This window comes from Desmodus rotundus, unplaced genomic scaffold (genome assembly GCF_022682495.2).
Source record: "Desmodus rotundus isolate HL8 unplaced genomic scaffold, HLdesRot8A.1 manual_scaffold_48, whole genome shotgun sequence".
NCBI lineage: Eukaryota > Metazoa > Chordata > Mammalia > Chiroptera > Phyllostomidae > Desmodus > Desmodus rotundus.
In genome coordinates, this window is record NW_026527566.1 from 66198 (window position 1) to 91631 (window position 25434).

Genomic DNA, 25434 nt, shown 5'->3' on the forward strand with positions numbered 1-25434 from the left:
GGTCTGACAGCAGGCAGTACCTGTTGCCACTAACCTGCTGGGTTTCCACAGAGAACTCCTACTGCAGAACTCCATCTGCAATCCTGTCGGCAGCCGACCGACAGCCGACCCTTGACATAGTCCGGACGGATGAGATGCGTCTGCACAGCAGAGGCAGCTGTGGCTGGACTTCCTGTCTATCTCTTCTTGCAAGTCTGTCTTTGCTATTACTACCTGCTGCAATTTTTGAGCACTTGTATTTCTGGTCCACTGATGTGCAGAATTCCAACGCAACTGTAAAAAATGATTTCTTGGCCATTGAACAAAAGCCCCTTATAAATCCTCCACAGCCTACTTCTCCTACCTATTGCAAGATTAGTATTACACAATAGGCATGCCAGATTGCCAGAAAAAATGGAGAAAAATGTTACTAGACATCCCCCTTAGTACAACCTTGGACAGGAATAATATTGGATGGAACTAGATGGATAAAAGAGCAAGGAAAATAGGTGAAGTATTATAATTTAAGCATGAGGGAACAAATACAAAGATCATCCCCTGCAAAGTGCATAAAGAAAGAACCAGAAGCGGGCTGGTATTTGAGAGGTGCTGGTGTTGGAAGACTCTTCAAACAGTATGTCATCCAACACAGACGTTTCTCTTTCTTCATATGATGAGGGTCAGGGATCTAAATTTCTCCGAAAAGCTAAAGAGGCACCGTTTGTCCCTTTTGGAATGGAGGGTTTGGCAGCAATCGTCGCGTACGGGTTGTATAAACTGAAGAGCCAGGGGAGCACTACAATGTCGGTCCACCTGATCCATATGCGCGAGGTGGCCCAAGGCTTCGTTGTGGGAGCGATGACTCTCGGTATGGCCTATTCCCTGTATAAGGAATTATGGACGAAACCTAAACCCTAGGAGAAGAGCTGCTGTCTTGGCCGTGGTGGTGCCGGTGGTGGCCGTAGTTAGAGATCTCATATTGAAGTTCTGTATTTATGTTGGAAATAAATCGTTTGAGTGGGTCAGACAATAGGAACATGGTAATTTGAATATTGGCTTCCTTTCTTGCAGGCTTGTTTTGCTGGGTGACTAAATTACTAGTGACTAGTTCACTAACTGGGTCATTCAGAGGAGTCAGATTAGCACATAAGAAACATGCCACTTTTAAATGCACTTGACAGTAGCAAAGTGTCCACCTCGTTGCTCTCTTTTGGTGAAACTTGTTCTAATGGGTCACCCTGCCAATCCCGAATACTCCCAGTTGCTGCAGAATGTCACGTGCTTTTGATGTTATGTAGGAACCCTCTTTGCCCCAGGTTTTTTTTTTTTTTCTGCCTGCCTCGTGGACTGGTTAACTACTTTTGGTTTTAGGGCTGGTTGGCTCTTACCCCGTTCAGAATGGTGCACAGCACACAGCGTTACAAACCTCCCCACAACTGAACATCTGTGTGTGTGTGTGTGTGTGTTTAAACCACACCTAAAATGCTAATGACAGCTGCTAGAAGGTAGTATTTATTTTAGAGTCATACTTGTAAACATTAGATAATTGTTTATCTAATCTAATTGGATCCTAATTTGACTATTTTGTAATTGCAGGGTTATATTTTTGTTGCTGTTACAATAATTTTTAAATGCCACCTTGAAATAGAAATGTGTATTTTAAGTGCTAATGCAGAGGTGATGAAAAACAATTTTTAACTGTGTACACTATGTTTATTTTTCTCTGGAAGCATCACAGATGTTAAACTAAACAATTTACCTGTGATGGAAGTGGTTAATGATGTAAGAGCAAGCTCTGGTCAGACATACACAAACTTGTGTGTACTGCAGAAGGCCTTATTGCACTTGGGAAGATCTCCTGACTAACTTGACTTTACATTCCATAGTGATAACATGGTAAATGTGTTATTAAGGTACATGAACACACACACACACAAAAAAAAAAAAAAAAAAGAAAGAAAGAAAGAACCTAAACGGGAAGATAGATGGCTGAGTTAGAAAGCCTAACCACATAGGCCCTTTAATAGTTCACATATAACCGCTAGCTAGTCTAGCATATCTTTCTGACCTATGACAAATTATGAAAACTTTGTTAGACATCGAATGATCGATAAGACATTTGAAACTTTGCAGATGTAGTTACTTGTGGTTGTCAGATTGATAGCCCTCCTGGTCAAAATAAACTTTGTTTACTATGAACAAATCTGTAGAACTTCCTATACATTTTCTTGGAATTTCTGTATAGACTTTTTCTGCTTGAGAAATCATGCCATGAGCCTATTCCTTTGATGTCATATAACAAGTCCCTATAAAAATAAAGCATAATTAAACTCTTAGAGTTCGGTCACACCCACACGAGGCTGGCCATTCTCCGGCATCAAAATTGGTGTCTGACCCCTCATTCTTCGCATGCGCCATCTATCCTTCGGGGACACTGAGACCCACCGAGACTGGGCCCCAGCATGATCCACCACAAGCGAAACCTCACGTCTTTTGGATGAAGACCGCCCTTTCCAGGGGGGAAGGGGGGCTGGTTCCTTTGTGTGCCCTCCATCTCTCCCATTCCACATTATTCTAAAATATCAATGATTCATCCCCTCACAACTCATTTTGGAAACGTAAAGCTTTCCTTAAGTTTCAGTACAGAATCGCATGTGGATAGTTGGTGTAGGTGGGTCCACCCTCCTGCTCCCTTTACTTCAGTGGAACCCAAACATATAAGTGATGGACCCGACTCTGCTACTGCAAATGTCTTTCGACGCTTGATTAGGGTGCTTTGACTGTGTGGCCTGTCTCCCGTGTACCAAAACGTGGTCTGCCCTCAGGGAATGTCTGCCCTGGGTGGCTGGCCCCTGCGACTGCTCTGCCCCACCCATAGGACAAGTGCACACCAGAAATCTCTGGTGTGATGCCTCGCCGACCCCCTCAGACATGTTGTGTCAGTCACACCGACGTCTCCGTACACACCTTACATCTTTCTTAACCTTACAATTGTGCTTCCCTGTCTTGAAATGACAGACCAAAAAGGGCCCAATACATAGCTTATGTTACTCCATCTTTAGTGTGAATAGGGCCACACACACATTCACCACTTGTGTTCAGAATTTTTGGAATGCGAGCTGGTATGACGGCTGTCACGTTGCAATCTAACAAAGCGGTTTTGAATGACATTAAGGAAAGGATGCATGACCAAACCAAGGAGATAGGGTAGGTGTGTGTCATAGTGGACGGTTGGGGACTGAACTGACATATTCACCAGACCTATTGAAGGCAGGGTTCGACCGGCATCACAGCCTTCAAATCCTACACAATATATTCTTTGCTCTCATAGCTCTTAAGCAACCATTCACACAGAATGGATGACGGCAAAGTTCGGTTGTGCGTGACTTCAGAAATAGACTCCTATAGAAACTCCTAAATTAATGGCATTTGGAATTACAAAATACCTCGACACAGCTGATGGTAAAGATGCCCCGTATCAAAACTTGAGAAGGAAATCTTCACCCTTGATAAACACGTTGGAAGCAAAATGCACAACTTTGGCACCAGTATGAAATATCTAAAGTGGTAAACTAAGTACAGAAAAATCCAAGAAACGAGCCCGTGGACATGTATGGAAGGGCATGTGCATACAGTGATGGCACTGATATTGTACTTTACTTTTTTGGATACCTCTTGGTGCAGCATTATGCATGAATTTTACCTCCGTATTCTCTTAGAAATCTGCACCAAACACGGCGATGACAAATGCTTTTCAACCGTGCCTGAAACTTGTCAAAGCATCACTACTATGCTGCAAAGCCACTTCAGAAAAAAGGGTCACATCATACACTTTCATAGTTCCCTCTGCCCTTAAGCTGAACACCAGTCACAAGGTAACTGGACGGTGCTGCCATTGAGACGTTTTTAAATGTGCTTAGAAATACTAATGCCCTCCAAAGCCACTGATAGTCCACTGGAATCAAACACTTTTCCTGCTGACCTACACTAAGGTGTGAATCCTGAAAATGGCCACGAGAGGGCAGCAGAGACGATCAGATGGAACGCATATTCCACTCATGGCTGGGCTGAAAGGTTCCCTGGTGTTTTGCCCTGAGATGCAGTAACAGGCATATATTTCATTTTCCCCAGATGATGTAACTGGAAAACGACCTCACTGTTTTCTCCACTGCCCTCTGCCACCTTTCAGGCGATTTCACCATTCCATCCTCCCACAACACTGTTCTCTTTCGGAGAACAGAATTCTTCCCAATGCCTTCGGCAGTCTTCCAGGGAATGGACATTTCTCTCCACTAACAAATCACGAGAGACCAGACTTGATGACTGTGCAAAGGTGCAAGGTCTGGAGAGCACTGCGGATGAACTACCACTGCACTCCCAGGCTGGAACCGTTTTTCCCTGATCAGAAAGACAAATGTGTGCTCTCACCTTCTCCTCAAGATACGTGTCTTCTGCTGACAAATTCCAGACTCTTTCGCTTGGACGGTGCTTTCGCTGGGTGCAACTGGGAGCGATACCTGTTGTCGGTAACCTGCTGGTTTACCCAAGAGCTCCCACTGCGGGACTCCCTCCTCATTCCACCACAGGATACCATCACCTCTGATGGATGAAGACCACCCTTTACAGAGCCTGCTGCTGCTGGTACTTTGTTCGCTCAGTGTCCCCTGTCACACCTTATTCTCAAATATCAACCATTAGCTGCACCCCCCTATATTGTCCTCAGAAGGTTTTCCTTATATTTCAGTAGAGAAACGCTTCTGGAAATGTGATCGACAGGGGTCCCCCACCACCCTGCTTAACTTCTGTGGAACCCAAGTGTCAAAGTGATTAAAGTAACCGTAATGGTGCAAATGATTTTTGATGCTAGATTAGGATAATTTCAGTATACTGCCTATCTCCCGCATCCCATAACGCGGTCTGGACTCAGTAGACGTCTGCCCTGGATGACTCTCCACTGCAACTGATCTGCCCACCCATGGGGCTACTGGGTGAGGAAAATCTCTGGCATGAAACTCACGGTCCAATTTAGACATGTTCCGTCACTCACGGCATCTTCCCCATACACACCACAGACCTTTTCTTACCTTCCCGGTGCACTTGTACCTTTCTGGAAATGACAAAGCCAAAGGGGGCGGAAACGTGGCTCCTCTTCATGCGTCTTCAGCGGGAAAAGGGCCACACGCACTTTCTCCAGTTGGGATGAGGTTTTCTTTCTGGACGCTGATACGACGGCTGCCCCAACAGAGTCTGACAAAACAGTTTCAAAGGACGTTAAAGGCAAGTATGAGCAACTGCGGACAAGGAGTGGGGTGGCAGAGGGTGGCGGTGGAAGTAGGGTTGGGGAGCGAACCGGCTTTTTGGCCTGATGGACTTTTTGGCCAGCCTGAATGAAGGCAGAGTTCAACGAGCAGCGCTGCCTCGAAACCTTATACGGTGTGTTTCTGCTCTCATAGCCCTTATGCCAGCATCCACACAGACTGCATGAGGAGAACATTATTTGTTCAGGATTTCTGACACAGACTCCTACAGATGCTCCAAAATGAACCACTGCTACGATCAAAAAACAATTTCACGTGAACGATGCTACACATCCTACGGACCGGACCGAAACTTGAGAAGAAACCTTCACCCTTCGCTGAACACGTTACAAGCAGAAACTGGAAATGGACGAGTTTTCCACCCATACGAGGAATCTAAAATGGTAAATGAAGTCTAGACAAATCCAAGACACGAGACTGTAGACATGTCCGGAAGGGAAATACATACTATAACACCGCTGATAATTTACTTTGCTTTCTTTGGTATCTCTTGGTGCAGCATTATGTACACATTTTACCTCCGCGTTCTTTAAGAAAGCCGCAGCAGACAAACTGACGACAGATGATTTTCAGGCTCACCTGCAACTTGACAAAACCTGACTCTACTACACGACAAAGCCAGTTCCTAAAAATATCACATAAACCACATTCATCTCTCCCTTTCCCTTCACTTAAAAACTGCTCTCAAAGTAACTGGACATTGCTGAGATGTACATGCTGTCAACTGCACCTGTAAATACCAATGCCCTGACAAGTCATTGAAATGGCACTGGAATCAAGCACTTTTCCTGCAGACCTACACTAAGGTGTCATTCCTGAAAATGGCCACCAGATGGCAGCAGACACTAACAGATGGGACGCATAGGCCAGGAAGGGCTGGGCTGGAAGGTTCCTTGGCTTTTTACCCTGACATACAATCACAGGCACACTTTTCATTTTCCCCAAACAACGTGACTGCACAAAGTCGTCACTGTTCTGTTCCGCTGCCCTCTGCCACCTTACAGGCAACTTCACCGTTCCATCGCCACATGAGATTGTTCTCTTGTGGATCACAGAACTCTTCCCTGTGCCTTCTGCATTCTTGGAGCGAATGGAAATTTCTCTCCAAAAAGAAAAATTCAGAGACACAAACTAAACAGCTGTACAAAGGTGCAAGGTATAGTGAGCACTGCGGATGAATCACCACTGTGCGGCCAGGATGGAACCGTTTTTTCCAGGTCACCAAACAGAAACGTGCGCTCTCGCCTTATCCTGAAGCTTACGTGTCTTCTGCTGACAGACTCTGGACTCTTTCCCTTTGGTGGACCTTTCAGCTGGTCTGATGGGGAATGGTACCTGTTGCCAGTCACCTGCTAGTTTTCCACATGGAACTCCTTCTGCGGGACTCCCTCGATATCCCACCACATAAACGACCTGACCTCCTTTGGATGGAGACCACCCTTTGGAGGGGGGAGTGGTGGTTCCTTTCTTTCCCCACAATCTCTCCCGTTCCACGTTATTCTAACACAGCAATGACCCATCCCCTACTCACGATTTCACCTGAAAACTGACCAGATCCCTTATGTTTCACCAGAGAAATGCATGTGGATATGTGGTCAAGCAACATCCCCCACCGCCCCGCTTAACTTCTGTGGAACAAAAAACTCAAAGGGATAATATAATGGAGCTGATGCTAACGATTTTCAAAGTCCGATTAGGATACTTTCAGTACGTTGCCTGTCTCCCTGCTGTCACAACATGATCTGTCCTCAGTGAACGTCTGTCCTTTATGGCTCTCCACTGCACCTGCGGTGCTACACCCGTGGGGCAACTGCACACGAGGAACCTCCGGCATGACACTTGGCAATCCGCTTCTGACACGTGCCATCCTTCACAGCGCCTACTCCATGCAGACCACAGACCTTTTTTGCCTAACCGTTGCGCTTCTACCTTTCTGGACGTGACAGAGCCTAACGTGCCAAAAACATAGCTCACAGTCATCCATCTTCAGTGTGAAAATGGACACACACATATTCACCAGTTTGGATGGGTTTTTTTACACACAAGCACATATGACAAGTCTCACAAAAGATTCTAAAATAATGGCTTCAAAGAACATTAAACACAACTACACGGGAACAGTCACTTCACAGGCAGGGGTGGGGGAAAAAAAACTTTGTGGCCACGCCGATTTCATGCAATATTCCACCAGCCTCAGAGCATCAAAATCCTACGTTCTTGGACCTCATAGCACTTAGGCTGCCATTCACTGAGAATGGATGACTAGAAGGTTCTGTCCTTCCGAACTTATGAAATGGACTCCTACTGAACCTCTGAAGTGAACCACCATTGGAATGACAAAATAACTTGACCTGAAGGATAGTGAACATGCTCCATACCAAAACTTGACAAAGAAGAGTTTACTCTTAAATGCTCAGGTTAGAAACAGAAGCTGGAAATGTACACATTGTGCACCCTTATGAGGAACCTGAAGTACTAAACAAACTCCAGGCAAACGGAAGGAAATGAGCCTGTAGACACGATCGGAAGGACATAGACATAAAATACAAGCACGGGTATTTTACTTTTTTTTTTAACTCTTGGTGGAGAATTTTAGGTAAACTGTACCTGGGCATTGTTTAAAGAAGCTGCAACGGACAAAGCAAATGACAGATGAATTTCAGGCACACTTGCACTTGTAGAAATCTGAATCTATTGCGCTACACAGCGAGATCTGAAAATGTCACATAAAACCCGATTATTGGTCCCTGGATGGAAATCTGGAGACGGGTCACAAGGTGATTGGACAGAGCTGACATTGGGACGTTTTCAAATGCACGTGTAAATACCACTGTCATGAAAAGTCACTGATTCTCCACTGGGTTTGACCACTTTTCCTGCAGCCCCGCACTAGGATGTCATTCCCGAAAATGACCACGAGAGGGCAGCAGAGACCAGCAGATGGAACGCATAGCCTACTAATGGCCTGGCTGAAAGGGTCCTTGGCTTTTTACTCTGAGATGCAATGACGGGCACGCTTTTCATTGTCCCCCCACGACATAACTGCACAATGTCTTCACCGTTTCCATTCCACTAACCTCTGGCACATTCTTGTGATTTCACCATTCCGTCGTCCCACAACATTGTTCTCTTTTGGAGCAGAGAACTCTTCCAGGTGTCTGACGCAGTCTTCCAGGGAATGGAAATTTCTCTCCATAAAGAAAAATTCAGAGACATGAACTAAATGGATGTGAGAAGGAGCAGGGTCTCTGAGTACTATGGAGGAATCAGGACTGCACAGCCAGGCTGGAAGCGTTTTCCCTGGTCACCAAAGAGAAATGTGCTCTCTCACCTAATCCTAACCTTCCGCATATTCTGCTGACAAATTCCAGACTTTTTCCTTCGGGCGGAGTTTGCAGTTAGTATGATGGGGAACGATACATGTAGCCAGTAACATGCTGGCTTTCTGAAACGAGCTCCTACTGCAGGACTCCCTCCCGAATCCACAATAAAGGCATCATCACCTCCTTTGGACAAAGACCGGCCTTTGGAGGGGCGAATGGTGGTTCCTTCCTTTGCCCACCATCTCTCCCGTTCCACATGATTCTCAAATAGCAAAGATTCATCCTACCCCCCAAAACACAGACTTCATGGAAATGGAACGTTTTCATCATGTTTCAGTGCAGAACCACTTATGGAAATCTGGTCAAGAAGCCTCTGCCACCATCCGGCTTCACTCCTGTGGAGCCCAAACGTCCACGCAATTGATGTAACCAAGCTGGTGCAAATGATTTTCAAAGCCTGATTAGGATACTTTGAACATGTTGCCTGTCTCCTGCCTCCCTGCCTGTCTCTCAGTGAACGCCTGCTGTTGAGGGCTCTCCACTGCACCTGGTCTGCCTACCCCTGGGACAAATCACCGTGAAACTTCACAATCCACTTCTGACACGTTCCGTCAGTCACAGCATCTTCTCCACACGCACCACAGATCTTTTCTTGCCAGGCATGTGTCCTGACTGGGAATCCAACTGGAGACCCCTTTGGTTTACAGGCCGATGCTCCATCCAATGAGCCATAACACCCAAGCAGACATCTAGATTTTTTAAAAACTGGAATAGTCCCTTCTGATGAGAAGACATTCATAGAAATGGTACAATATAAAAAATACCAGGGAAGATGTTCAATGGCTATATCACGGCACACTACCCCTTCCCAGACACTGCAAAGGCTGTACTGAGAAATACAAACTGAGAAATGTTGATGATCAAAAACAAAAATTAGAATGATTGACCATTTCTTTTGTGAATGTAAAATATTATAGACCTTGTATCAAATGGTTGGACATTTCCTCAAAAAAAAATGATCCCGTGTTCAATAACTCTACTTCGAAATATATAGCTGAGAAATTGAAAACAGATGCTATAACAAACTTATACGGGATTATTCATAACAGCACTTTTAACAACTGAAACATGGAAAGTATTCAAATGTCCATCCACAGATAAATGAATAAACAAACATTGCTTATTCTGTCATGGAAAAGGGAGTGGACCCAAAGGGGGTTTGCCCTGGAAAGGTCTCATGTGCGTAGATTCTTCACTTCCTGCAGCACAATTGCACAACACAAAGCCAGGGAATTTAAAGCGTTTGTACATTAAATCTAAGGACAGTGAAACAGAGAAAGGGCTTCAGAGAAAAGAGGCACAATCACAGCAACAAGAGTGAGCATAGACAGAACTGCTTCTTGGGAAACGGAAAAGTTAGACACAAAGGCCCTTGGAGACAGGATCAGGGGTGAGCCCGGGACGAGCTGCTGCTGCCCATGGCTCCCCTGGCTGCGAGTCTCCTGGGACCTTTGGAGAGAAGGAGAAACAGAGCGAAGATATGCAGCAAAGAAGAGAAGGGAAGGCACATGTGTGCTCAACAAACAGTGCATGCTGGGTCCTTTTTTAAGGGTTTTACCTGTTTTCTAACATTGAGGACTTTACAGGAGGTCTTAGAAGACCAATCTGCACACAGTACTCTGACTTCCAGGGCTGTCCTTTCATGTGCTCATGCCACAAAACGAGCACACAGAGCAATCAGGGTCCTTCTCTGGTGATTTCTCCCTCAGAAAAGTCACCAGAGAAGGGCTGGGACTGCGGTGGGTCTTCCCCTGGGTGGTCTGCAATGTGTGAACCATTTACTCTCAAATATCCTTGGTTAGGGAAGATAAGATCCTCAGATTTATTACCGGGCTGTAAATCATTGTTGTTACTCTGCTATCAAACTCACTTTTCCCATTCCACTACCAAGGAATTTCTCTACCTTTTTTACTAACCTGCCTCGACTCCATTCACTTGAGGATTCATTTTGACATTGAATTGTACACAATGATCGTACGTTGACAGACACCAGTCACCAGAGCCAAACTCAGGATCCTGGACACAGACCTATGACTCTGAAACCTGGACCCTGGAGCGGACCCAAAACAAAACCGGGACTCCAGGCCCAAAGCCCCAAACCCTAAGCCGTGTGCCCTCAACTGAGCCGGACCGTGAAATCTGAAGGCCAAACACCAGATGCCAAGAACTGACATGGGACACTTAATGCCAGACTCCACACACCAAAACCAAAAGCTTCATCTGCACGTGGACCTCACAAGCGAGCCCAGGACACAGAGCAACAACCTAAGAGGTGCGAGACTGCAGACACACAACTGAATGCATTTTGACTCTGAAGCACAGGCCCTGGACACAAGACACAGATCGATAACCAGGATGTCATGGCCAGAATTTTGAGTTAGGGCCAGACACTGGGCCCCCGTTGCCAGATGCCACAGGCAGAAGCTGAACCAGATAATCCCATTGTAAACAACGCTGCTATTCAATAAGATAAAACCCACTTGGGACAATTTTCAAAGGGCCAGAAATTGTATACGGTATGTTTCTTTCTGTCGTTGCTGTTAATATAGAAATCAGGAACAAAAGGTAACTAGTAAGCCCTGATACTTAAAAGTAACTAAATACACGTCACAGTAACATTGCAGTCAACATTCATTGATGTTCTAACTACACTCAACCACTTTTCCTGCTCACCTGCCACTAACATGTTATTCCTGAAATGCCCACAAGAGGGCAGCAGAGATGCACACTTGGAACACTACTATTTGCTTGGCCAAAAGGTTCATTCGATTTTTAGGTAAAGACACAATGAAAGAGTCGTTTTTCGTTTTCACCAGTAATGTCATTCGACAACGTATTCACCATTTTGTCCCACTATTCTGCAATCTTTCAGCACTCTTCATAATTCAATCTTCCTAAAACTTTTTATCTTTTCGCCAAGCCGATGCAAAGCCAGTTTCAACCAGCATTGCAGCAATGAAATTATATACAATGTGTTTCTCTGAGTGCTCCTATTACACTAAAGCTAGAAATCACTAAAAATGGGTGACTGGAAAGTCCTTACATTGAGTAGTTAGGGAATACACTCCTCAACAACCTCAAAAATAAAGCACAATTTCAATTACAAGATAAACTGAATGGTGATAAAGATACTGCATACCAAGACTTATGGAAAATATCTTCACCCTTAAATACACATTATCAAATATAAAAGCTGAAGATATACAAGATTTGTGCCCATACTTAGAATCTAAAATAGTAAATTAAATCTAGAAAAGTAGACAGAAATGTGCACATTGACATATCTGCAAGTGTATATACATAAAATGAAAGCACTTCTTTTTTTAACTCTTGGGGTAGTATTTTGAAATTTTTTTTCCTTGCTGTTAAAGTAAGCACCAACAAAGTCAATTGAAAATGCTTTTCAAACACACTTGGAACTTTTTAAAAAAACAACTACAGTGAGCTATAATCCAGGTTTCAACAAATGTCTCACAAACTGTTTATTGCTCTCTTTGCCATTGATCTGGAAACCAGTCACAAGGTTACTAGAAAGTCCCTATATTTAGATGTTTTAAAACACACTTCTAAATACCTTCCCAAAATAAATCACAGACTGGAAAATAATTTACATAGAAAAATAATAAAAACCCTACATACCAAACCAAAATCTTTCTGCTATCAAAAATGATAAAAGCCTCAAATTGTTTCTCAACTAAAGGTGACTTTTGCCCCCTCAAGGGGGCTTGAGGCAATGTCCTGAGTCATCCTAGATTGTCCTGAGGGGAAGGGAAGCCAGGGTGTGGGCAGTGAATAGAGGTCATGGATGCTAATAAGCACCTACAATGCAGAGGACAATCCCCCAGGAGAATGATTTATGTGGCCCAAAAAGTCCATAGTGCTGAGAATGACAAACCCTGTTCTGTATCCTGAAGACTCCATTAGAATACAAACAGCATGTCCCTTTGCATCCTATGCCTGAAATGCTGCCTTTCTTGGAACAGGAAGCATGGAAGCTAAAACTTAAAGAATAAAAAAGGCCAGCTATCTTGCAAATGTCGGGGAGAAGTGTCCTAGACAATAGATCGGGAGGCAAAGGAAGACCCATCCACTTAGGAGACCAAATCACACTGTGATTAAACACAGTACTCGTCTGAGGATCCCTGCTTCTCTCCACTGCTCCTATGTCACCGTAATAACTTCTTCATAATGTCACTTAGAACAGAGATTCTTACTCTGTTAGATTCCACATTTCACCGTCTCAAGTTTTCCTCTTTGAAAATGTGGACATTTGCCACACTCTGTGTTCCTCAGATTACCTCCCCGGGGCACATTCCCTGTAACAAAATACTTCTGATTTCTAGAACACCATGCTTCCAGGCCCCAAACTCATTTAAAATGCTAAGAAGGATGTTACTATTTTATTGAGTATGTATGACTAACAAAGAAAATGTTTCTGTCTCCTCACATTACCTCACTTCCTGTGTTCTTTCAGGCTTTAACTATTTCTAGGTCACCTACAGCTACAACCATTTAACGATCATTATTGCATGAGAGCATGTTTACCTTCGTAACTCATGAGAATTGACGAAAAATAATCACAAATAGAATTTAGTGCACTGATGGGAAAATAACATGCAGAAATAAATATGTAGAAATAGTAAAGTAAATATATAATTTTGTAAAACGACTCAAAAAACCAGGTAAAAAAAACAAACCTGGGAATAAACTTAACAACGACATACAGGATCTGTATGAATGAAATTGGAAATTGCTACCCAATAACAGAAACTTTAGCAAATGGAAAATATCATCTTGTTTTTGGGTTAAAAATGGGTATCATTGTATATCCATAGACCAAAGTTATCTATAACTGAAATATACTCTAGATAAATATAGAAAAGTGGTCCCACAACAAGTGGTCAGCTAAATTGGGACCTGAGACATGTACCCCAGAAACAGTCTGGCCCCCTTTTCTGCTCCCCATAGGGTGGCTGTATCTACCTCCCAACCCCCCTCACCTCATAGCCCCTACGCAGCTCAGCTCCTGTCCCTGGATTGCGTTGCTTGCATCAGCTTAGGCTGTGAACAACACCTCGGGACCACGGCGACCAGCAGCCACCGGCAGCCGGCAGCACCTAACTTCCAGCGCGCGTGCTTGCTCATCTCTCCACCAGAATTGCGAATCCCTCACGCCCCTCAGCCTAAATTTGCCTCCCACCAAGCCCCACCCACATCTGCGGCCCCTTCTCACCTCCAGCCCAGTCCTGCCTCTGACCTCAGACAGGCCCCGCCCCTCATCTGTAGGTTTCATTTTTAGTGGTCCATTTCAACCAAAACAGCCAGGAATCAAGTATACTTGTGAACATGCTGTTTAATGAAAAAATACATTAATAGTATATACTTTATAAAATTAAGGACAACTCTGAAAAAGAACTTGTTCAGACAATAAAAAGAAAAGACACAAACTGGAAGAACATGTCAATTACCTAAACCATAGGGTGAAAGAAGATTGAAAGTGAAAGAATGGGAACAGATACACAGGATGCTGCAAAAGCAGCTTTACAGTTGTTCACATGGAAAAAAAACATCATAATTATTAAATAATAAAGCAACATTAAGCTTGGTCTCTCTAAACCTACTTTTGCCCACCCTGTATTATGGAAACATAAACCACATGAAAATTACATAATAACATGCAGTAGACTTGAAGGTAAAAAGCATGACTACAGAGGATGCGTACTTCCTATCAAAAAGTTTAATTTACCCAGAATATCCAAATGCACCATGTACTTAATATCATAAACTTAAATTATATACAACACAGACACAAACAAAAATTTATAATCCTAATAGATTTAACAAACCTATCTCATCAGGAATACAGCATTCCTCTTTCAGAAACAAGAGACCACCTCAAAAAATTCAATGAGAATATGAGAAACACCATGAGCAGCAAATTGGATACAACATTCACAGATAACCGACTATACACAGCTTTTCCTGCTGGCCGGCCCTGAGGTGTTATTCCCAAAATGACCACGAGATGGCAGCAGAGATGCATGCTTACAACGTTTTTTACATTGACCATATTGTAATAAAGTTTTTAAAAAATTTCCAAGCATTGAAATTACATGAAGTTTCTTGCTCTCACTGTAGATAATTTAGAAGTCAGTTGTAAATGTCACCAGAAAATTCTTACAATTACAAGATATGAAATACACTTCTAAATATCCCTCAAAATGAATCACAATTGAAGTTAAAAAATCATTCCAACTGAGTATTTAAAATAATGCATTAAAAAATGTATGTGAAAACACAGTAACAAATCTGCACATTAGTGGGAAACCGTTGCAAATTCACATGTTCTGTATCCATATTACAAACCCAGAAAAATAAATTAAATCCAGAGAAAGTAGAAGAATGGAAATAGGCAAGGAGAGATGTCTGGAAGGGTATATAGTTAAAACAATAGCAGTTGTTACCTGTTTGGGTAGTATTTTGAATTAATTTTTATTTTTCTCTATAATTTAAGTAAGCTGCCACAAAAAAAGGCAGTCTCAGTTTGGGTAAAGAGAGAGAAAGAGAGAGAAAGAGAGAGAGAGAGAGAGAGAGAGAGAGAGAGAGGGAGAGAGGGAGAGAGGGAGAGAGAAGGTAAAAGAGGAAAACTTGGCATAATTTAAGAATAAAAATAACCTACACAGCTCTGGTGACAACACCAGAGGCCTTTTCTCTGCTCACCCAGCCCGATCTCCTCACTAGGAGGGACCCTTTTTCCAATGTGCGTTTCTTTGTTTGCAAGTGCAGCCGAGCAGAGAGTAAATGACAGGACCAGACCAGAAAGAGCAGAGAAACGCTGAGCAGCACAGGGTGAGGGGGAACTTGCCCCGGGGCTGCCTCACTTCAGGGCCCCCTCACAACCATGATGCTTTCACAACTAAGCAGCACCACCACTGGGCTGACCCACAGAGGTGCTGCCTCATGATTCACCTGGAACAATACCGAGCTTCCTAACAGCCTTGCTGCACTCACAACCATTACTTTCAAAACGGAGCTATTTGTACTACATGACGTTTCCTTCTTCCCCACACCCCAACTCCGGAACTCCTGCTGGCATTGAATTGGAGCCAATGACCATCACTTCGCAGATGCCAGATGCCACAGACAGACTCAGGACAGAACACAGGCCCTTGGGTCCAAACCTGGACCCCGGAGCAGACCCAGAACCAAAAGCTGAACCCCACACCCCGGCCCCAATCCCAAAACCGTCCCTACAACTCAGGTCAGATCATGGACCCTGAATGCCAGACACTCAACACCAGAGACTGACAGGGAACCCTGGACACCAGGTTCCATACATCAGACCCTAGAGCCAGAGCTGCACCAACATCAACAACAAACACCAACTCAGGACATGAAGCCACACCATAAGAGACTCCAGATCCCAGACACACAGATTCAGCCTCAGGCCACAGACCCAGGAAACAGAACCCAGATCTGTAACCAGGACCCCACAGCCACACTCCAGGATTACATCTGGACAATGAAGCCCAGTTGCCAGATGCAGGAGCAGAACCGAGTCCTCACAATGTAAACAGAGCCAGAAGCCCATAAAAAACATTCCTGAATCTCTAACTCCAAGCAGCTGGCCTCAGAAACAGGTTTTCATGCCAATGTAAGTATACAAGAGAAGAAAATAACTCCCAGCACTACTAAATTATACCAAGCCCTGCAGAAATAGACCAAAAAGGCTGACAGAGCAAAAAATAATAATAATGCTTACTTTCGCCAGGAGATGTCCATGATCTCTCAGAGACTACACTTTCCAGAAGTTACTGTCCCGGCCATGAACGTCACATGGCTGGATAACCAAACCTGTGGGAATTAAAAAATTATTTTTATCATACCTTCTACATTCTCACAGCTAAGATGACAATCAAATCAAATTAATCTGATTAATGGGAGGTATTCAATGTCTAATACATGGACAAGGGGAATTCACATTCAAATGAATACCAAATAAATTGAGGTGATATTGGGTATATAGGGTATTTTGGAATATGGAAGAACAGAGTCTTAGATTTCAATGGTGAAATGGGGGACATGCAGCTAATTTAGGAAAAAAGCCAGCATACCTGGCAGGTTGATTTCTGTTCGGCAACTCCCAAAACTTTAAGACACGAGGAGACGGTAAGAGGGTCAACAAGCTCTTGCTAGGAGTGTCACTGTCTGAAGCTGAGGTGATGGTGCTGAAGCTCTCTTCCTAAACCAAACTGTGGCAACTAAACCTCTTAGGAAGAAATGAGATGACAATCCTAAGTAATTTCTCAGTCTTCCCTTTCTTTCAGCAATAATCACGCCTCAGATAAAACTCATTGGCTACGATACTGCCACTGCGCAAAGCTCAGCCTTCCCTTCCTTAACAGGAAGTTTAAAATCAACGTGCCAAGTGCAAAATGTTAGCCCTCTTCATTGTCACCTTTGAAACTTCAAATACAAGTTGTATATCCACAAGCTACATTAGAACATTGTTCCATATTTCACTGATATAACCATTCTGTTCTGAGAATAAGTTACTTTACTTAAATTGTTACATCTTCCTTAAGTAAATGGTGACATACATGTACCCCCCTAATTCACCTCATATTAAACACCTGACTGCTTGCTTACCTGGTGGGGAAACAACCTTTCCTGTGACCTCAACTATCTTTGGGCTGGTCTAATAATCCAACAGGTATGACACAGGTTAGCAAATGAAAATGGCCAAATGTAAGATATGCATAGGCAGGAGAACCTCACTCACAGGAGAGAGTCAGAAACCCCACACGCAGAAGAGCATAAATGAGGCAGCGATGATGTGAGGTGCCGTGGTTATTTTCTATGATAAAAATATCTCCTTACATATGTGGGAAAATATTTGTGATATAATACAAGGTGCTGGAACCACTGAACGGGAAAATTATTGGGCCCCCTACATGACATCCTCCACCAAGATCAATTCTTTAATTGATTTTACCATCCACTCATAACTAACATAAAACAGAGCTATCTGAAACATACCAAGAGATCTAAAGTGAAAGAATGGGGAAAATATAGTACACGAACATTAACCAAATCAAAATGATATCACATATAGTAGACTTGGAGGCAAAAAAAACCCCAAAACCCCACTACATATAAAAAGGAGTACTTCATATCAGTAAGTTCAATTTATCAGTTACTTTCAAATTTTTATTCACTTAATAACATAAATTCAAAATTATATAGAACAGAGCTACAAAGAAAAATAGACTAATAATCATTATAGGAGATTTACCAAAACTCTCTCTGTTTCAGAACCAATGAAGCCCACAAAAATATAGTAAAAAATATTTTTAAAAAAACATGAGAAGCAAATAGCATTCAATGTGCGCAAGTACTTCACTACACCCCAAAACTGCAGATTACAGATGCTTTCCAAGTACCATGGAGACGTTTATAAAAACTGACCATATTGTAATATAAAGTAAGTTCCAACAAATTTTAAAGGACTGAAATGTGTTTATGTGTGTGTGTGTATATATATATATACACACACACACATATTTCTTGCTCTCACTGCCATTAATCAAGAAATCAGTAACGAGATAACTAGAAAGTACTTACATTCACAAATTACGAAATACACTTCTAAATGACCACCCCAAAATAAATCACAATTGGATTTAGAAAATAATTTGCATGGAATGATAGTAAAACCACACACCTGGGTACATCATCATTAAGTTACCCAACATTAATGATAAAGAGATAATCTTAGAAGCAGCAACTGAAAGGAGAGATTTACCTACAAACGGGTGCCCATAATGCTATCAGCTGATTTCTCAAAAGAAACCTTACAGGCAAGAAGGGGCTGGAAAGAAGTATTCAAAGTCATGACAGGCAAGGACCTCCATCCAAGATGAGTCTATCCAGCAAAGCTATCATTCAGAATGGAAGGGCAGATAAAGTGCTCCCCAGATAAGGTCGAGTTGAAGGAGTTCATCACCACCAAGCCCTTATTCTATGAAATGTTAAAAGGACTTATCTAAGAAATTGAAGAACATCCAAAACTATGAACAGTGAAATGACAACAAACTCACATCAACAACTGAACCGAAAAGAAAACCAAAACTAAGCAAACAACTAGAACACGAACAGAATCAGAGAAATGAACTTCACATGGAGGGATTTCAGCAGGGAGGGGGAGGGGAAGAATAGGGGGACGAAGGTACAGAGAAGAAGCAGCATAATTAGTAGGCACAAAATAGATGGCGAGAGATGAAAAATGGTATAGGAAACAGAGAACTCAAAGAACTTATATGTACAACACATGGACATGAATTAAGGGGAGAGAGGAATGCTGGAAGTTAAGGGGTGCAGGGAGGAGGGGGGAAAAGGGGAGGGAAATTGGGAAAACTAATAGCATAATCAATAACTTTTTTTAAAAAATCAAAGTAAGTGAATACATAAATGTAAAAAACAAAATAACTCGACAAGACTGATGGCAAAGATGCTCTGTATGAAAACTTGAGAAAGAAATCTTTACCCTTGAATGCACAGGTTAGACAGAGAAGCTGGAAATGCACAAGTTTTGCACCTGTGGGAGGAACCTAAAATAGTAAACCAAGTCCAGGCAAAGTAGAGGAAACGAGCCCATAGATATGTCCTTGGGGGCACGTACACAAAATGAGAGCGCTTGTATTTTACTTTACTTTTTTTTACCTCTCGGTGGACAATTTCAAACAAATTTGACCTCCAGGTTATTTAAAGAACCTCCGATGGAAAAAGAAAATTACAAACGATTTTCAAGCACGCTTGGCACTTGTAAAAACCTGCCTCCAATACGCTACAAAGCCAGTTCCAAAAAACGTCACAGAAAATACATTTATTGCTCCCTCGGCCGATATCTGGAGACCAGTCGCAAAGTAACTACACAATCCTGACATTTAGACGTCTTCAACTGAGCTTCTAAATTTCACTACTATGAAAAGTCAAAGGGATTTCCACTGGAATCAACCCCTTTTCCTGCGGACGTGCACTAAGGAGTCATTCCCCAAAACGGCCACAAGACAGTAGCAGAAACCGACAGATACAATGCGTATCGCACCAATGCCTTGGCTGAAAGGTTCCTTAGCTGTTTACGGTAAAATGCAATGACGGACACACTTTTCATTTTCCCCCCAAATTATAACTGCACAACGTCATGGCCATTCCTTGCCACTGGCCTCTGCCATCTTTCAGACAACTTCCCATTCCATCGTCCCACGGCACTGTTACCTTTAGCAGCACAGCTCTTCCAGGCGCCTTCTGCAGTCTTCCACAGAACGGAAATTTCTCTCCACTGAGAAATTGGGAATACTGAACTAAACGGCCATGCAAAGGTGCAATTTCTGGTGAGCACTGCTGATGAATCACGGCTGTGCGGCCAGGCTGGAACCGTTTCTCACTGGTCACCAAACAGAAACGTGCGCTCCCACCTCATCCTGAAGCTTCCCCGTCTTCTGCTTCGACTCTGTCAACAGGAAGTGCTTGCAGTTGGTCTTGCAGTGATGGGGCAGCACATGTTGCGAATTACCCCAAGAAGCACCTCCTACAGAACTCCCTCTGTTATCATCACATAGGCAACATCACCTGCTCTGGATGAAGACCGCCCTGTGGAGGAGTGCTCAATTTAGATACTTTGAGTATGTCACCCGTCTCCCACATGGCATAACCTGGTCTGTCCTCAGTTAAGGTCTGGACTCGATGGCCGTGAACTGCTACTGGTCTGCCATGCCCGTGGAGCACCTCTGTGCGAGAAATCTTAGGCGTGAAACTTCGCAAATCACTTCGACACATTTCATCACCTAAGGGCGCCTTCTCCGTACACACTACAAATCTTTATTTTGGCATTCCAGATGTGCTTTCACCTTTCTTGAAATGACAGAGCCTCATGTGCCAAAACTGTTCCTTATGTTCAACCATCTGCAGGATGAAAATGGCCACAACATCACTCAACGGTTTTGATGAGTTTTTTATTGAAACGCATGCTGGTATGACATCTGTCATGATACACTCTAACAAAACAGTTTCCCATGAAGTTAAAGACAAGTATGCAATCCAGAGTCACATGAAGGGGCAGGACGGCAAAAGCGTGGTGGGTGGCCGTACTTACTGTTGGGCAAACCCGGTATAAAGACAGCTTCAACCAGAATTGCACCATTGAAATCAATTACAGTATGTGTTTTGCTCTCGCAGCACTAAAGCTAGAGATCACTGAAAATGGGTGACTGGAAAGTTCTCCTGCTTGGTACTTCTGAAATAGACTCCTACAGAACCTCCAAAATGAACCACCATGTGAGTTACAAAATGGTTTCAACTGAATGATGCTAAACATACTACATACTTAAACTTGAGAACAAAATCTGCACCCTTAAACACAAGTGTTAGGCACAAGACCTCAAATTGTACAAGAGTGGCACTCATTTGAGGAACCGAAAAGACTAAATGAAGCCAAGACACACTCTAGGAAACAGGCTTCTAGACGTGTGTGGAAGGGCACGTACATAACATGATAGCGATTTGATTTGATTTAACCTCCGAGTGGAGATTTTTGAATACAGTTTATTTTCCCCTTGTTTAAAGAAGCTGCAACACACAAGACAAATTACAAAAAATTACAAACAACTTAGACCTAGTAAAAACTGGACTCCATCATGCTAAAAGCCAGTTCCAACAAATGTCACATAATACACGTTTAGTGCTCCCTTTGCCCTTAATCTAGAAACCAGTCAGAAAGTAACCTGACAATCTTTACATTTAGATGTCTTGAAATGCACTTGTAATTAACATTGCTGTCAAAAGTCATTGATATTCCACTGGAATCAACCAATTCTCTTGGGGACCTGCACTAAGGTGTCATTCCCCAAAACGGCCACGAGAGGGCAGCAGAGATGCACATTTGGACCACGAGTACTTTGATCTTTGCCGAAGGGTTCCTTTGGTTTTTACCACGAGTTGCAACGACAAGCACATTTTTCATTTTCTACCAACAACATAACTGAACAATGGTTTCACCGTTTTCTTCAACCTCCCTCTGCAATATTTCAGGCAACTTCACCATTCCGTCTTCCCAAAATATTGTTATCTGTTGGAACAGAGAACTCTTCCAGGTGCCTTCTGCAGTCTTCCAGGGAATGGAAACCTTTCTCCATTAAGAGAAATTCAGAAAGACCGAACAAAACAGCCATGCAAAGTTGCGAGGCCTGCTGAGTACTGAGGACAAGTCACGACTGGGCAGCCAGGCTGGGAACATGTTGGCCTGGTCACCAAAGGGTAACAACACTCTCACCTTATCCAGAAGCTTCCCTGTCTTCTGCTGACAAACTGCTGGCTCTCCCTGGAGTGGTGCTTCCAGTTGGTTTAATCGAGAGCCATACCTGTTGAAAATAACCCACTGGTTTTCCGCAAGCATGTTCTAATAAAGTACTCCCTCCCGAACCAACCACATACATACTACCACATTCTTTGGGCGAATATGGTCTTTTTCTTTTTTTTAAATATCCTTTTTCTTTGTTTTAAGATTGTATTTATTTGTTTTTACAGGGAGGGGTAGGGAGGGAGAGAGAAACATCAATGTGTCATGGCCTCTTGTACATCCACTACTGCGGTCCTGGCCCGAATCAAACCTGACTGGGATGTGTCCTGACTGGGAATCGAACTCTAAACCTTTGGTTTCCACACGGGCACTCAATCCACTGAGCCACACCAGCCAAGGCTGAAGATCCACCTTTGGAGGGGCTGGTGGTGGTTCCCTTCACATGCCCATGATCTCTTCCATTCCACATTATTGTAAAATATCAACAGTTCTTCCTCCTCCTCACAATTTGTCTTGGAAACGAAACATTTTCCTTGTGTTTGATTAGAGAATCTCATGTGGTAATGTGGTCAAGAAGGATTTAATCCCACCTCCACCCACCCTACTTAACTTCTGTGAAACCCAGACTTACAACAGACTAATGTAACTGTGCTGATACAAGTGATTTTCCACGCATGATTCGTAAACGTTGAGTATGTCACCTGAATTCCATGTGCCATAACGTGGTTTGTCCTCAGTTCACGTATGCGCTGGATGGCTCTCCACTGCAAGTGGTCCACCTGCCCATGCAGCCACTGCATCCGAGAAACCTCCAGCATCAAACTTCCCAATCCACTTCACACACGTCCCATCAGTCACAGCATCTTCTCCATAAATCTTTTCTTGCCTTACTCTCATGCATGTACCTTTCTTGACATGACCAGCCTAAGTGGCCAAAAATGGTGCTTCTGTTCACCCCTGTTCACTGTGAAAAGGGACGCACACACAATCACCACTTGTGATGAGTTTCATCACACACTGATATAATAGCTGTCACAATATAGTCTAATAAAACAGTTTTGAATGATGTCAAGAGCAAGTATGGGCGACCAGAGACAGGTGATGCGATGGGGTTGGGGGAGCGGGGTTGCAGGCTGAACTGACTTGTGGCTGAACTGACTTTTTAGCCAAACAGACTTTTGGCCAAATGGACTTTTTCACTGAGCAGACTTTTTGGCTGAAGAGACCTTTTGGCAGACCCGATTTAAGGCAAGGTTCGACCAGCATCGCACCCTCAAAATCATATACAGTACATTTTTTACTCCCACAGCATTTGTCCTAGTATACAGAGAGAATAGATGAATAGACAGTTTTGCTGTTCAGGACTTCCAAAATAGACTCCTACAGTAGCTCCAAAATGAACCACCATTTGACTTACATGATAACCTGACCCGAATGATGCTAAAGATGATATTACCTATTCTTGAGAAAAAAATCTTCACCCTTCAACGCACAGGTTAGAAGCAGAAACTGGAGCCCTGGCTGGTGTGGCTCTGTGGATTGAGCGCCAGCCTGCAAACCAAAGGGTCATTGGTTCAATTCCATGTCAGGGCACATGCCTGGGTTGAGGGCCAGGTCTCCAGCTGGGAGCTGAGACAGGCAACCACACATTGAGGGTTTCTCTCCCTCCCTTCCCCTCTCTCTAAAAATAAATAAAATCTTTTTTAAAAAAGAAAGAAACTGGAAATGTACAAGGTTTGCACATGTAGGAAGAACCGAAAATGCAAAAGGAAGTCCAGGCAAAGTTGAGAAAACAAGAGTACATACACTGATAGCGCTGATATTTTACTTTGCTTTTTTTTCTGAACCTCTTGGTGCAGAATTCTGTATAAATTTTACTCCACGTTGTTTAAGGAAGCTGCAACAAAGCAAACACAAACAAATTTCGAGCATGCCTTCAACTTGTCCAAGACTGACGCTGCTACACTACCGAGCCAGTTCTGAGAAATGTCACATAAAACGTATCAATCGCTCCCTTTGCCCTTAACCTGAAAACCAGTCACAAGGTAACTGGACACACATGGAATTTAGATGTTTTAGAATACACTTGTAAATACCACTGCCACCCAAAGTCATTGAATTTCACTGGAATCAACCAGTTTTCCTGCTGACCTGCATTGAAGTGTCATTGCACAAAATGACCACGAGGTGGCAGCAGAAACCGACAGTTGGAACAAACACTCGACTATTGGCTTCTCACAAAGTTTCCTTCCCTTTTTACCCCAAGGATGAACCTAAAATAGTAAACGCACTCTAAGCAAAGTTGAGTTTAAACAAGCCCGTAAACATGTCTAGAGGGGCATATGCATAAAATGAAAGTTCTTGTAATTTACTTTTTTTTTTTACATATTGGTAGAGAACTTTTACTAAGTTTTACCTCCTCGTTGTTTAAGGATTCTGCATAACACAATGCACATTACAAGTGATTTTCAAGCATACCTGGAACTTGTGGAAACCCGACTGTATCATGCTACACAGCCAGATCCAAGAAATGTCACATAAAATATGCTTATTGCTCTCTTGGCCATTAACCTGCAACCAGTGACAAGGTGAATGGACAGCCCTGACATTTAGACATTTTCAAATTCACTTCTAACTACCACTGCCATCAAAACTAATTGATCTTCCACGGAGTCAACCACTTTTCCTGCTGACCTGTACTGAGGTGTCATTCCTTAAAAAAGCCACGAGATGGCAGCGAAGACCAACATTTGGAACACACTGCACTGGCTTCACCAAAAATTTTGTTCACTTCTCACCATCAGATGCCATGACAGAGACAATTTTCATTTTCCCCTAAACAACGGGACTGAACAACAACCGGACAACATTGTCACCATTTTGTTCCACTGCCCTCTGCCACCTTTCATGCAATTTCACTGTTCCATCATCCCACAACATTGTTCTCTTTCAGACCAGGGAACTCTTCCAGGGAGGGAAAATTCCTCTCCAATAAGAGAAATTCACAAAGACCAAACTAAAGGGTCATGCAAAGCCACAAGCTCTGGTGAGGACTGTGGATGAATCGTGACTGCCCAGCCAGGCTGGAACAGTTTTCCCCTGGTCACCAAAGAGAAGCAGGTGCGCTCCTGCCTTATCCTGAAGCTCCCCTGTCTTTCCTGACAAATTCTGGACATTTTCCCTCGGGTGGCTTTCACTTGGTCTAACGGAGATCAGTCATTGTCAGGAGAAGCCCTCTGGGTTTCCGCAAGGAGCACCCACTGCAGGACATCACCTCCTTCGGATGAAGACCACCCTTTGGAGGGGCTGCTGGTGGTTCCTGGGCTTCCCTCAATATCTCCTGTTCCACATTATTCTCAAATATCAACAGTTCATCCCCTCACACTTTGTCTTGGAA

The 25434-nt window shown here is 43.3% G+C and overlaps 2 pseudogenes; one reads left to right on the top strand and one right to left on the bottom strand.

Annotated features, from left to right (window-relative positions):
- Positions 1–582: 582 nt before the first annotated feature.
- LOC128780122 (HIG1 domain family member 1A, mitochondrial pseudogene) lies at positions 583–908 on the top strand (annotated as a pseudogene).
- Positions 909–16996: 16088 nt separating this feature from the next.
- On the bottom strand, positions 16997–17064 carry LOC128780123 (U4 spliceosomal RNA; annotated as a pseudogene).
- Positions 17065–25434: the final 8370 nt, after the last annotated feature.